General features: G+C 45.8%; 1 long non-coding RNA gene across 1 annotated transcript; it reads left to right on the top strand.

The window, feature by feature from the left end:
• The first annotated feature begins 268 nt into the window (after positions 1 to 268).
• On the top strand, positions 269 to 10,206 carry LOC311590051. Its single transcript, XR_014776741.1, has 4 exons — positions 269 to 342; positions 632 to 737; positions 9,168 to 9,365; positions 9,812 to 10,206. It is a non-coding gene; the product is annotated as an uncharacterized lncRNA (long non-coding RNA).
• Positions 10,207 to 14,302: the final 4,096 nt, after the last annotated feature.

Genomic DNA, 14,302 nt, shown 5'->3' with positions numbered 1-14,302 from the left:
TTATGGGTCCAAGGCAGAGGGATTTGCTGTGGAGTAGCCAGCCCAGACCACAGAATAAAGCCTTGTCCCAGGAACTAAAGAGAGATGACAGACAGATGAACAGACAGACAGGCAGCAGTTAGCTCTCCTAGTTACCTCTTTCCCCAGTTACCGTGGGTTGTGGCTAAGTGACTCCCTTAGTGGTGGGTGTGCAGTTAGAAGGCCGGCTTCCTGCTGTCACCGCTTTCCTCTGTGTAAGGAACCACTGTGTACACAGGAAGGAATCATCCCCGGGAAAGAATGAGAAAACATGAAGAATCCTCTGCCCCACTACGAGCCAGAAATACTCTTTCTGAAGTTATGGTTGGTGTTTAAGAGCATTTACCTTTAGGGTTTGACAGAGACGGTAATTTTTGTGTGAAACGTGTAATTTGGACACTTAAGACAACGTGCTAAATGCTAACTAGATGCTTTGCATGCAGGAACACATCATTGGAGAGTTGTGACTATTTTAGCAATCTCTCAGTTCTGCGATGCTTAGAAAGTCAGTTGCACTGACAGGCTCGGGGGCGGGAGTGAGTCACCGTGTGACTCACACAGTTGGCGGGGAGGCATCCACATAAGGCGTTTCGCTTTGCTGCTTCTTCCATAGTTTGGTGTGACGGATTGCGGCCGAGAGAGTCTGGGGCTGTCCACATCTCATTTGGTTCCTGCTCATCGGCTTAGACGCGTCACCCAAATACAAGAAGGCATTCTTGGTAAATATGTGACTAGTATAGAGAGCTCTCTGAGAGAAGATAAATAGAGAGGCAGTAGCTGGGCTCATCACCCGCCTTGGGCCTTGAGGGTGAGGACAACCACCTAGAAAAGTCTGTGAGCTGGAGTCCCGGTCCCTGACAACTTTGTGGAAACGCTGTCCTAAACTGTTGTGCTAATTCCCCAATTTACTTATTTATTTTCAAATTATCATATGTGTAAATGTATGTGAGTGCAGGTGTCAGAACAGTCTAGAAGGTGTCAGATCCCCTGAAACTAGATGCTAAGTACAGTGTGTGTGTGTGTGTGTGTGTGTGTGTGTGTGTGTGTGTGCGTGTGTTAGAGTTTTAGACAGCTGTGGGCCACCTCATGTGACTGTTGGGGACTGAACCTGGGTCCTCTGCAAGAGTGGCATTGCTGAGCTATTTCTCCATATTAGTTTTATTTGAAAAAGAGTTATTTTTTTTTTTCTTTTGAGACAGGGTTTCTCTGTGTAATAGCCCTGGCTGTCCTGGACTCACTTTGTAGAACAGGCTACCCTTGAACTCACAGAGATCCTCCTGCCTCTGCCTCCCGAGTGCTAGGATTACAAGATGTGGCCTAAAAAGAATTGCTTTTTAATTTAAAGAAAACTTTTATTTTATGTATGTGAATGTTTTGCCTACATGCATGTTTGTGTACCATGTGTGTGACTAGGGTCTGAGGAGGCCAGAAAAGGGTCTCAGATCCCCTCAGCAGGTACAGACAATTGTGAGTTGCTATATGGGTATTGGGGAATCAAAGCTGAGTCCCCTGCAGGAGCAGCGAGTGCTCTTAACCACTGAGCCATTTCTATCTTCATGCCACTGGGTTCTCTCTCTCTGTCTCTCTCTGTCTGTGTCTCTGTCTCTCTCTGTGTCTCTGTCTCTCTCCCTCCCTCTCCCCCTCTCCTTCCTTCCCCCTCCCTCTCCCTTTCTCTCTCTGCCTCTTCCTCCCCACTGTCATTTCTTTCTGTTTCTCTTTGATACAGGGCTAGTTCAAGACTACCTAGGCTAACCGTAAACCCAGAGGGACTCTCTTCCCTCAGCCTCATGCGAGAGACACCGTGTCTGGTTTTCATTTTTAGGCTCAGTGAGCAGCAAAACAGTCTGGGCCTCTATTGCTTTCTGCTACCCCTTACCTGTGAGGGGGAGTTGTTGACTCAGCTCTGGGAAAGCAGAAGCACAGTGATCTCATCCTGGAGGACAGGGCCTCCTGGCCTTGAGCTTGCATCTTTGTGCCTATTCTTGCCATGTGTTCTCTCCTGGACCCAGCTGTATGGACCCAACTGTGAGCAAGGATCTTAAGAGTTGTTCCTTCTCTGTGTATCCAGGTGTAGAATGACGTATAATAGCCCTCCAGTCTCGAGAGGAGGCCAGCACTGACTAGGAAAGGCAGCATGAAGAATGCAGGAAGATGAAGGCTCCTCACTGGGGTTTCTTCCATGCTGACTTCTCTTTTGCGTGTACAGGACTAGGGTTCACTAAGCTTATGAGTCAGAGTCCAACACTGGCTTTACAACATTGAGATAGTATTTATCGTTTCTAAAATGTTGGAGAAGGGCTGTTTTATTATTAAAAAATAAAAATTCTTTTTATTATTAAAATTAAAAAATATAGTACGCTAAATAATGGGTTTCGGGCTGGAGAAATGGCTCAGCGGTTAAGAGCACTGTCTGCTTGTCCAAGGGTCCTGAGTTCAATTCCCAGCCACCACATGGTGGCTCACAACCATCTATAATGAGATCTGGTGTTCTCTTCTGGTGTGCAGGTGTACATGCAGGCAAACATTATATATATAATAAATAAAGCTTAAAAAAAAAAGAAGAATGGGTTTCATTATGACGTCTTCAACATGGAACTCCCTCCCTTCCCCCCCCCACCCCCACTCTTGCTCTCTCTTGTTTGTTTGAGACAGGGTCTCTCTGTGTAGCCCTCGCTGTTCTGGACTTGATCTGTAGACCAGGCTGGCCTTGAACTACAAAGATCCAGCCTGCCTCTGAATTATTCTCCTCCTCCTCCTCTTCCTCCTCCTCCTCCTCTTCCTCCTCTTCCTCTTCTTCCTCCTCTTGGAGATGTATGTAGCTCTGGTTGTCCTGGAACACATTATGTAGACCAGGCTAGCCTCCAATTCATAGAGGTCTGCCTTCCTCTGCCTCATTTTGAGTACTGGGACTAAAGGCCTGAGACAACATGCCCATCTTTCCTCTTCCTTTGAGAGGCACTAACAATAAGATGTGAGTGGAGTTCTCTGCTGTGCTTTTGGGCGGGGCCAGAGAGTCTTGGAGACTTCTCCTCTAGGGGAATTACTATTTCCTAGGGACACTGGGGCAGATTAGGTTTTACAAGCTTGGTACAAACTGGAGGTGCCAGCGGAGAAGGGCCCTCAACTGAAGAGCTGCCTCTTAAGTGGGGTCTTTCTGTGTAATCCAGTGTGAGGTGGAACTCATTGTGTACTTGAAGGTTTTCCTTGAACTCAGGCTCCTCCAGAGCAGCGGTTCTCAACCTTCCTAATGCTCTGACCCCTTAATACAGTTCCTCATGTTGTGGTGACCCCCAACCATAAAATAACTTTTGTTGCTATTTCTTTTTCTTTTTCCTTTTTTTGTTTGTTTTTTGTTTTTTTGAGACAGGGTTTCTCTGTGTAGCCTTGACTGTCCTGGACTAAGGTTGTAGACCAGGCTGGCCTCGAACTCACAGTGCTCCACCTGCCTCTGCCTTCCAAGTGCTGGGATTAAAGGTGTGCACCACCCCTCCCAGCCTGTGTATCTATCTGATTTTATGTTGAGATCTTTGATCCACTTGGACTTGAGTTCTGTGCAGGGTGACAGATATGGCTCTATTTGTATTCCTCTACATGCAGACATCCAGTTAGACCAGCACCATTTGTTGAAGATGCTTTGTTTTTTCCATTGTATAGTTTTGGTTTCTTTATAAAAAATCAAGCGTCCATAGATGTATTGTTTTATTTCTGGGTCTTCAATTTGATTCAGTTGCTCAACCTGTCTGTTTTTATGCCAGTACCATGCATTTTTAAAAAAAATTACTATTGCTCTGTAGTACAGATTGAAATCAGGGGTGGTGATACTTCCAGAAGTCCTTTTATTATACAGAATTGCTTTAGACATTCTGAGTTTTTAACTTTTATATATGAAGTTGAGAATTGTCCTTTCAAGGTCTGTAAAGAATTGTGTTGGCATTTTGATGAGAAGTGCGTTGAATCTGTAGACTGCTTTTGGTAAGATGGCCGTTTTCACTATGTTAATTCTACTCGTCCATGAGCATGGGAGATCTTCCCAACTTCTGATGCCATCTTCAAATTCTTTTCTTTCTTTCTTTTTCTTTCCAGGACAGCTACACTGTCCTTGAATTTACCACGTATTGAGCATGACCCTGAACTTCGGCTTCTTCCGTGTCTACGTCATTGAGTGCTGAGATTATAGGCTTGAGCCACCATGTCCCTTCATAACATGCTGGGGATGGAGCTCAGCTCCAGGTTAGGCAGGTGCTCCACCCACGGAGCTGTGGCCCCAGCCCTTAACAACATATTATTTAATTTCAGTGCTCTGTGACGGGTAAAATAATGGGGTGTGTTGCAAATGATGCCGTCTTAACTTCGATGACAAACAATGACACATTGCTTGTAAGTCTCTTTGGGTTCCGCCATAACCAAGTGCCATAGACTGCGTGGCTTAAATAGCAAACAATTTTTTTTTTACAACCTGGAGTCTAAAATATAAGATCAAGCTTCCAGATGATTCTGTTTCTGGTGAGGATCCTTTCCCTGGCTCCCAGATGGCTCTTCCCTTGCAATGTCTTCAAGACCCCACCTAAGTGCAACCCAGCCCCCATGGTGTATGAGTGTGAATGTGTGTGTAACAAGGTTTTACAATGTTTCTAATCCTGCATGGATACATCCATTGTGGAGGAATTTTGGGGACATGCAATCAATCTTTTTGACTGTATAGCTCTGTGCTTGAAATCACAGGATACAAACAAAACAGAAACTGAGGACAGCCGGGATCAACAGGGCTGAACTCTAGGTCTCTTTGATCCTCTTTAACATTCTACTCGGTTTTCAAAAGGGTATTGTGTAAATCAGGGCTTTTTGCTAAGGAAGATGTGATATTTGCGCTGCCAGACAGGACAGTCTTATATAACCCCGTAGTACTGTCCATTCCCAGAGTGCCCTTCGTGTTTCTGTCACATGGTTCCCTCCCGTAGGACATCCGGATTCCTCCTCTCTTTCTGCTTCAAAAAATAATTTATTAAATTTTTTTTTTTTAATTTCTAGGCAGTGGTGGTGCATGCTTTTAATCCCAGCACATAAGAGGCAGCGGCAGTGGATCTCTGTGAGTTCAAGGCCAACCTGGTCCAGGACAGCCAGGGCTACACAGAGAAACCTTGTATGTGTGTGTGTGTGTGTGTGTGTGTGTGTGTGTGTGTCTCAGCTTCTGCTCCGATCCCCTGCTGGGTGGAGTCCTTCAGAGGAATAGTAGGCTCCTGTCCTGTTGCCTCTCTTCAACTGCTTCCAATGTCTAGTCTATTCGCCCTTCTGAATGAGAATAAAATTCTTTGTTTGTATTGTGACAAGTCACTCCAATTCAGTCTTAGAGGGACATGGATGTAGAGTGGTTTCTTTCTAGTCAAGTTCATAAAGAAAATGGAGGTTTCTTTCCTCTGCTAGGCACAGGTCAAGGTGAGCTCTGCCTTCAAAGTCTTTTCAGTGCTCAGGGCCCTAGTTCTCCTCCTGGGCTGATGGTTCTATCTGTGAGCTCCAGCTGGTTATGAATGTGCCTGGGGTGTGTGTGATGGGGTGGGGGTGGGGAGTAGGGGTGGGGAGTGGGGAAGCTGAGCCTTTGAGCTAGATTACAAACAGAGCACTGTAGTGAGAGCCACATCTGAGTGTCTTAGCGTTATCCCGGTGCTATAAACACTGTGTTGCTGCTGGGTGGTGTTGACTTTTGCAGGTTTTAAATTAAGAATAAAAGCAAGAGTAAACGTCTAGATATATCTTCTGTGAGAGCATTAGTCAAGAGTGAGAAAGAGGTGAGCAGGGAGCCCTGTCTTTATAGGGAATCAGCAAGTAATACACTACTGTTGGCTAGCCAAGATGGCTGATGTTTTTCTGTTTTTAAACTTAAATTTTATTTTTTTAAATTAGATTTTATGCTGGTTAGATTTTTGTTTTGTTTGTTTATTTGCTTTTTTTTTCTTTTTTCTTTTTTTCTTTCTGGTCAATTTGACACAGGCTAGAGTCATTTGAAAAGAGAGAAAGAACCTCAGTTGGAAAGGTGTCTTTGCTCTGTAAGCAAATATGTGGGGGCATGTGGGAACCAGGTCCAACTGGGCTGCCTGTCTGTCTTGCTGTTGCATGTCCTGTTTTTAGCAGCTTCCGTGTCTGTGCTTATGTTGGTCAGCTGGTCATGTTTACAGCTCTGAGAACGCACCCCTCCCTTCCTTGGGACTTTCCCTCGTGTGTGCAATCACCTCTTGAGGGATTTCACCTGAGAGTGGCAGGTCTGCTTTGCTGCCTATAAAAAGGCTCTTTGGACGCTGAATAAAGGCCACTGTCGCATTCTTAGCACAAGGACCTGCTGTTTTATTATGTGTTAAGTCCATAGTCCCTCACCCTTGACTCGGTACCTCGATGGCGCAGGCGCCACAGGGGCATTACCTAGATTTGATTGCTTCATGTAGGAGGTCCCTGTGTGTGTGAGCAGGCCTTGACAGCAAGCCAGTAGATAGATCCTGGTCCCTGTGTCGCCCTGATGCTGCTGCAGTTTTTGCCCTGACTTCCCTCCCATGTAAGCCAAATAAACTCTCTCCTTCCAAAGTTCGTATTGGCCAGAATGTTTTTTTTTTTTTAAATAGTAGGGGTCTTATTTTTATATTATTTTATATATTTATTTTTTTGTTTCTTTGTGTTTCAGAATATTTTATTATGGTAACAGAGAAGCAAACTGGGACATGTTTGTTTATGGTGTGTGTGTGTGTGTGTGTGTGTGTGTGTGTGTGTGTGTGTGTGTGTGTACACTTGCCATAGTATACATGTGGGAGCCAGAAGGCAATTTGTGGGCGACTGTTCTTTCCTTCTACCTGTATCTACCAGCATCTACATGATGCTGGGGATCAAACTCAGGTTGTCAAGCTTGGCAGCTAGTGCCATCACCCAGGCGACGAGCCATCTTAATGCCTTCTTTTTTTCCTCCTCCTACCCCTTTCTTCCTGTGTGTGTGTGTGTGTGTGTGTGTGTGTGTGTGTGTGTGTGTGACGGGGTCTGGCTATGTAGCTCAGGCTGGCTCATTCCTGATCCTCCTCCTCAGCTTCCTGAATGCTGGCATGATACGGGTATGTGCCTCCACAGCTGGTTTGAACTGGCCTGTATTTCCGCTGGCCCCACCTCAGCTGGAATCTCCTTTCTGAGTCCTATCTCCTCCCTACTTCCCAGCCTGGCCGCCTTACAGCAGCCATAGCTGTCTCAGGTACCTTAGGGGTCTCAGGCGTTGGGAGTTGTTACTAAGCAGCAGCCAGACCTAGGTTCTTCTGAGAAGAGGTCATTTGTATTTCCCTGCCTAGTATTGGTGGTGCATGGCATGTCTGCAATTCCAGGATTAGATTAGGTGGAGGCAGGAGGATGAGGAATTTGAGGTCATCCTCAGGTATACAGAGAATTTGAAGCCAACCTACAACACATGAGACCCAGTATATATATATAAAATCAGTATTACTGTTTGAGGAAAGATGGAAGGCCCTGGCCTGGAAGAGGCCTTTATCACTTATACATTGCTGAGAAGTCACCCGGCTCCATCTGTCTACAACAGGGCTGAGAATGCAGTCTGTGGGCTGCTTGCTGCCTGCCCAGTTATAACACTGTCATGTCAGGGAGAGAGAATGGATTTTGGGGGACAACCAGTTATCTTTGATTCACCGAGTCTGCATGAGTTTACTTATTTGGAAGCAGGTGGTTTTGATCCAGGCCAGCCTTCGTGGTCCTGCCTGGAAGACTGAGGTGGCATCAGATGTTGCATCCAGGGCTACGTCTGGGGGTCCTTCCTCACCCTTAACAGTATCAGAAAATTGCTACTATGATTGGAAAACTAATGTCGATGCCTCTAGGGAATACTTGGATATAATAATTTCCCTCAGTAATAATTTCCCTCTACATCTGTGGGTTCAACAATCAACGTGGAAATATCTGACCAAGTATTGGTATTAAATCTACACAGACTCTTTTCCTTATTATTTCTGAAAGAATAGCACATAACAACTCATTTAGCATTTACATGGTGCTCTGTATTAAAAACAATTTAAGGAATACAGGTTGAGGGATGGCTCAGTGGTTAAGAGCACTGGCTGCTCTTGACCTTGATTCAATTCCTAGCACGCACATGGGTGCTCACAAGTGTCTGTAACTCCAGTTCTGAGGGATCTGGTACATTATTCTGGCTTTCAGGAGCACCAGGTTCACATGTGGTACACAGACATGCCCACACACATAAAATAAAGATAAATCTTAGAAAAATGAACTCTCAAGGTCCTCTTAAAAAAACACAACAAAATAAAACAAAACAAAAAACCCCTCATAGAGTCCAGGTCTCTGCTACCCGTATACCCAAGTGGTGTGGGGCCATCCACTTGAGTGTGGTCGAACTACCAGAGGCTGCACCCCTAAAGAAAATCATCTTGACTTCCCCAGAAGCCATCAGCTAGCCATCAATAGCTCCTCTAGTGAAATCTGGGGGTGGGGTTGTCTTATTATTTTATTGACATAGTGTCCTCTGTGGCCTCAGCCTCGCTGTGTAGCCATGAGACTTACTTCATCCTCTACATCCCAGGTTCTGAGATAACAACAGGCATGGGCCGCCCACTTTATATGGCACCCAGGAAGGAAACCAGGGCTTCTTGTTTGCCATGCTAGCGTCTCCTGCCTGAGTGTCATGCAGAGAGCCGCTATTCATTATCAGGGGCTTGGGTATGGCAAAATCCTGGGAGGGCCCAGGACCAATCCTCCACAGATGTTAGGGATGACTGCCTGTACGAGGGATGGCAGACTCATAGGCAGAGCATTAAAATTAAAGTAACGTTCACCTCATTTATGCTCCTAGGTTGTTGAAGTCTGGGACTCCAGGTATTTGAGGATTTGATTGTGATTTGTTCTTTGGTTTTTTTTTTTTTTTTGGTGCCCCCAAGACAGGGTTTCTCTGTGTAGCCTTGGCTGTCCTGGACTCTCATTGCAGACCAGGCTGGCCTCTAACTCATAGAGATCCGCCTGCCTCTGCCTCCCTAGTGCCGGGATTAAAGGTGTGTGCCACCATGCCTGCCCTCCCCCCACCTTTTTTTCTTTTTGTATAAGAAAAGCCTTACTGCCTCTTCTTGCTGCAGATTAAAGCTGTGTTTTTTTCCCCCCCACAGCATTCAGCAGTGTCTTGCAGACTGACCAGAAGCGACTAGTCAAACCTGGATCTTTCTCACCAGTGCTGTGTTCTGGCTGCCCTGGCTGCTTGGCAGGCATCACAGGCAGATCCATGCCTCTGTGCCTTTGTACTTTCTGTTCCTTATGCCGGGCACACAGTTCCACTTCAGGATTAAGTGTATCCACCGTCATGTCAGGTAGTACCAGAGATGATTGTTACCACTTACACACTTGCTGTATTTCTGGTAGTGTTCTGTGCATGTTACCATGTAAGATTCACAGCCGTTGTGAGATGGGTCCCGTTGTCTTTCACATCTTCCCATGATGCAATCGAGACATAAGAAGTCACGGAGGAAGTGACCTGCACAGGTGGGCTCCTGACCCAAGCTGCACAACACTTCTCCAACCCTGACCCCGACCCTGACTCCCCTGCCCCCCTGCCCTCTCTTCTTGCTGGGCAGCTGTTTTTTTGCTGTGCTTTGCTAACTAAACTAGGTCAAAGGAAGTCAGTTTTCATTTTTGCCACCTGCTTGTTGGCACTAAACAATATTAGTAGATGTTAATAATTTCTTGGTGGCCAACTTGGCTAGCCCATACTCTTTTATTTCCTCATCCCAGCACTAACTCAGGTGTCAGTTTGAAGGGTTTATACAATCCGTGGATTTGCGGGGAGGGAAATGGACGGCCGCTGATCTTCTGGATGAGACTGACTGAATCTGCTTTAAAAGCAGAACTGGTGTTTCCATGACGTCAGCTGCTTCCATGCTGCCATCTGCCCTATGGATTTTGGACTCGCTTAGCTGGTCCACAGTTACATAAGTTAAGTCCTTGCAATAAATCTCTCTCAGTCCAGCTTCTGTCTGTCTGGTATGATCCTGACCGATGCAGTGTGTTATGGTTAGTGACAGCAGTGGCTTCTAATTGGTCAGTGTCGCTCTCACTCCCCAGAACTAAGTCCATTCCTGGCTTTCTCTAGTATACGTTTAACGACCTTTCATGATTCCTGAAGTTTTGAATATGATCAGGTCTAGTTTTTTGTTTTTTTGTTTTTTTTGCTCGGATCACATGCCCTGTAAGAAAGAAGGCATTGTCTCACATGACCTGCAAATCTCACGCTGGCCTTCATGGGAACAGAAGTGGATTTACTAGGAAACTTAAAAAGCTTATGTCACAGAACTCTTCTCTTCTAGCCTATCCTTTCTTCTTTTAAATAAAAAACTTTTTTTTTGAGACTGTTTCCTTGTTGTAGTCCTGGCCATCCTAGAACTTGCTCTGTAGAGCAGGCTGGCCTTGAGCTCAGAGATCTGCCTGCCTCTGGCTCCCAAATGACGGGATTAAAAGTGTGCGCCACTACTGCCTGGCCTTAAAAATGTTTAAACAATATATTTTGGTCCTGTTTCTTCTCTCCTCACTCCTCTTAGATCCTCCTTACTTCTGTACCCATCTGACTTTATGCCTTTTCTCTCTCTTTCAAAGCAAAAACAAAACAAAACAACAACAAAAAACCAACAACTCTGCAGAACAAAAATTAAAGCCGGGAATGGTGGCGCATGCCTTTAATCCCAGTATTTGGGTGGCAGAGGCAGGCAGATCCCTGTGAGTTCGAGGCCAGCCTGGTCTTGAAAGCCAGTTCATGATAGCCAAGACAACACAGAGAAACCATGTCTCAGAAAAACAAACAAACAAATAAAAAAACAAAGAAAAATCAGTAAGACAGGAAAATACCATACAAAACAGAAAATCTAAAAAAAAATTGTTGCATTTATTTTGTGCTGGCCAACTCCTCTGGAGTGTGGTTGATAGACCCAGTGACAATCTACTGGGTAAAGTATCATATTTTTCCTTCTTTGTTTCTTTCTTTTTCCCCTTCCTTTTTTCTTTCTTTCTTTCTTTCTTTCTTTCTTTCTTTCTTCCTTCCTCCCTCCCTTCCTCCCTCCTTCCCTCTTTCCCTCCCCCTCTCTCTCTTTCCCTTTTTGGTTTTTCAAGACAGGGTTTCTCTGTGTAACCCTGGTTGTCCTGTACTCACTTTGTAAGCTAGGCTGGCCTCGAACTCACAAAGATCTGTCTGCCTCTGGCTCCCAAGTGTTGGGATTACAAGCGTGCGCCACCATGCCTGGCTAAAGCATTATATTTTCAACATTATGCTTTAGTGGAATAGTTCACCTTTTCCAAAGCCCGTCTAACCCAATTGGCTTATACTCCTATCAAGGATGACCAGACGTGCCATTCTGCTTGGCCATCAATGCTTAGGTTTGCCTATTAACAAAATGAAAGCATGAAGGGACAAGTCTGCGTTTTGCATACAAATGACTAACCATACACACAGGTGTGCAAACACCTCTGTGATGTATATACTGTGGGTAACTGGGTCCTCCTTACCAATCTCCATAGTGGCTAGACTAGCTTACATTGCTGCCAGTGGTGTTTAATTGTCACCAATTTTCTTGGTGCCAATTTTCTTCGTTTATATTTATTTTATATGTGTGAGAACATTGATTTTCTCCTTTCGGTTTTACAGAGGTGCCAGGGTTCCAGCTAAGATCACCAGGCTTGTGCAGCATGAAGTGTTCCCTGATGGAACATCTCAGTGGCCTCTCTGTGAGATTTCTAACTTAGCTTTTCACCAGGAAGTCACTACACTATCCTGAACGGGGGTAGGGGTGGGTGGGGGGTTAAGTGAGGAGTCCTGAATTCAGCAGGCAAGCAATTGGTGTGTCTGCTTAGAACGTTCCCCACCCCCTGCCCCCCGGAAGGAGAACAGGTAAGGTCATAGATTTTTCACCACGAGGAAAGGCTTATGTTTTCCAGTAGTGGAATACCTTCTTCTTCAGTCTGAAGGGCTCACTCAGGGGTGGGCGAGGACTCTGCCATGGCCTTAGTGGCCATCCGTCCAGTCCGGTCCAGCCACACAGCTGCCTAGCTCTTTCAGTTACCATGGCGACTGCTCTCCTCTCTTCTTTTCTGCCTTCATGTTCCTTTAGGGGCCTGAGGTAATGGCATGCATCTGCACAGCTGTGACACAGGCACCGAGGGTCCCACAGAGGATCCTCTGTAGGCGTTTGAGGGACCAGGTAAGATGACACTGTTGATCTTATGGTCTGAGCGGGCCATGGTGGCTCCATGCCTGTAATTCTAATACTAGGGAGGCTGAAGCAGGAGGATTGCTACAAGTTCCAGGCTGTCCAGGGCTGTATAGTGAGCTCTAGGCTATCCTGAGCTATACACCGAGTCCTTGTCTCAAAAAACCAAACCCCAAAGCAGACAGAAAGAACTCCTCTCCATCGGTATCTGCTCCTACTCTCTAGTTAACTAACACTGGAGTTGGTGTGGACTTATTTGTGCTCTGGAAAAGCAGGGCAATCCTCAGATCTTTTTGCCATCTATGGCGTGTGTGTGTGTGTGTGTGTGTGTGTGTGTGTGTGTGTGTGTGTATTCCTTTTTGTTTTCTATTCACACATGCCTTTTAAAAATCATCATCATTAGCTGGGCGGTGGTGGCACACACTTTTAATTCCAGCACCTGGGATGTAGAGGCAGGCAGATCTCTGCGAGTTCGAGGCCAGCCTGGTCTACAAAGTAAATCCAAGACAGCCAAGGCTATCATAGAGAAACCCTGTCTCATAAACAAAACAAAACAAGGCAAAACAACCCCCCCCAAAACATCATCGTTATTGTCGTCGTCATCATCATCATCGTCATCATCATCATCATCATCATCATCATCATCGTGAAACAGACTTGCCATTGTAGCCCAGGTTAGCCTTAAACTCACATGGAAATCATCCTGTTTCAGCCTGGTAAGGGCTTGGCTTAAACCTCCATGCCTGGCTTGTTCTCATTTCTGGGACAAGGTCTCATTATATAGCTCAGGATGGCCTGGGATTCCTGCCTGTCCTAGCTTGCTTTCTATTGTTGTGACCAAACATTCTGACCAAAAGTAACTTGGGGAGGAAAGGATTTATGTGGCTTAAACAACAAAACCACAGTCTACCACTGAGGGAGCTCAGGACAGGAACGTGGAGGCTGTGGAGGACTCTTGCTTACTGGCCTGTTCCCCATGCTTGTTGGGCCTGCTTTCTTATACTACCCAGGGCGATCTTCCCAGGAGTCGCATTGCACACAGAGGGCTGGGCCTTCCCACTTCAATCATCAATCAAGAAAATGCTCTACAGATTTGCCTACTCCACAGAGTTTCTCAACTGAAGCTCCTTCTTCCTAGATGACTCTATCGTGTGTCAAATTGATGAAAACAATAAACAAAAAACCAAGCCGGGCGTGGTGGCGCACGCCTTTAATCCCAGCACCTGGGAGGCAGAGGCAGGCAGAACGCTGTGAGTTCGAGGCCAGCCTGGTCTACAAAGTGAGTCCAGGACAGCCAAGGCTACACAGAGAAACCCTGTCTCAAAAAAAAACAAAACAAACAAACAAAAAAAACAAAAAACAAAAAACCAAACCAGTGCTGGGCTTAGAAGTCCACCACCCTGCCAGGCTTTGGTGTGTGATTTGATCCACCTCATGCAGAAAGTTCCCAATCTTTTTTTTTTTTTCTTTTTAAGATCGCCTCCTCCGTGTCCTTCCTATGTTTATAGTAGGAAGCAAGGGGTTGCCATGACTCACCATAGTACACGTGTCCCATTGTTGGTCATTTGTGTTCTGTAAGTTGGCAGTGACAGTGTCCTTCTGTTTCTCAGCACCCAGGTCACCACCTCACACCACCTGTAACTCCACCTCCAAGAGATCTAGCACCTCCCTGTGGCCTTCTTGGGCGTTCCTCTACACAAGGCTCACTCACACACTCACATACACAGAAGAAGAAGATAAAGCTTTAAGATGTAATTCTACCAAGTGTTAGGTTTAATTATGGTTGCTTGCATTTGTGCGCTGTGGGCTTAGGTACTGGATTACTGGCTACACCCCGAGAGAAAGATGGCGGCCCCTCTCCCAGGGACCAGAAACTACAGAAGTACAGGGGCAAGGCCGGTGTGCTTCCTGTATACTCGATGATGTCATGCTGGGCTCAGTCTTATGCAAGTGTTGTCCAGATGACCAGGTTTGCTGGGAGTTAATGAGTGTAATGGCCACACATGTCTGAAGACAGCCTTTCCCAGCATCCCTGGCTCTCACGTACTGTCCAC

Source organism: Acomys minous (assembly GCF_964271855.1).
Source record: "Acomys minous genome assembly, chromosome: 19".
Lineage (NCBI taxonomy): Eukaryota > Metazoa > Chordata > Mammalia > Rodentia > Muridae > Acomys > Acomys minous.
This window is presented reverse-complemented; position numbering and strand designations above follow the sequence as displayed.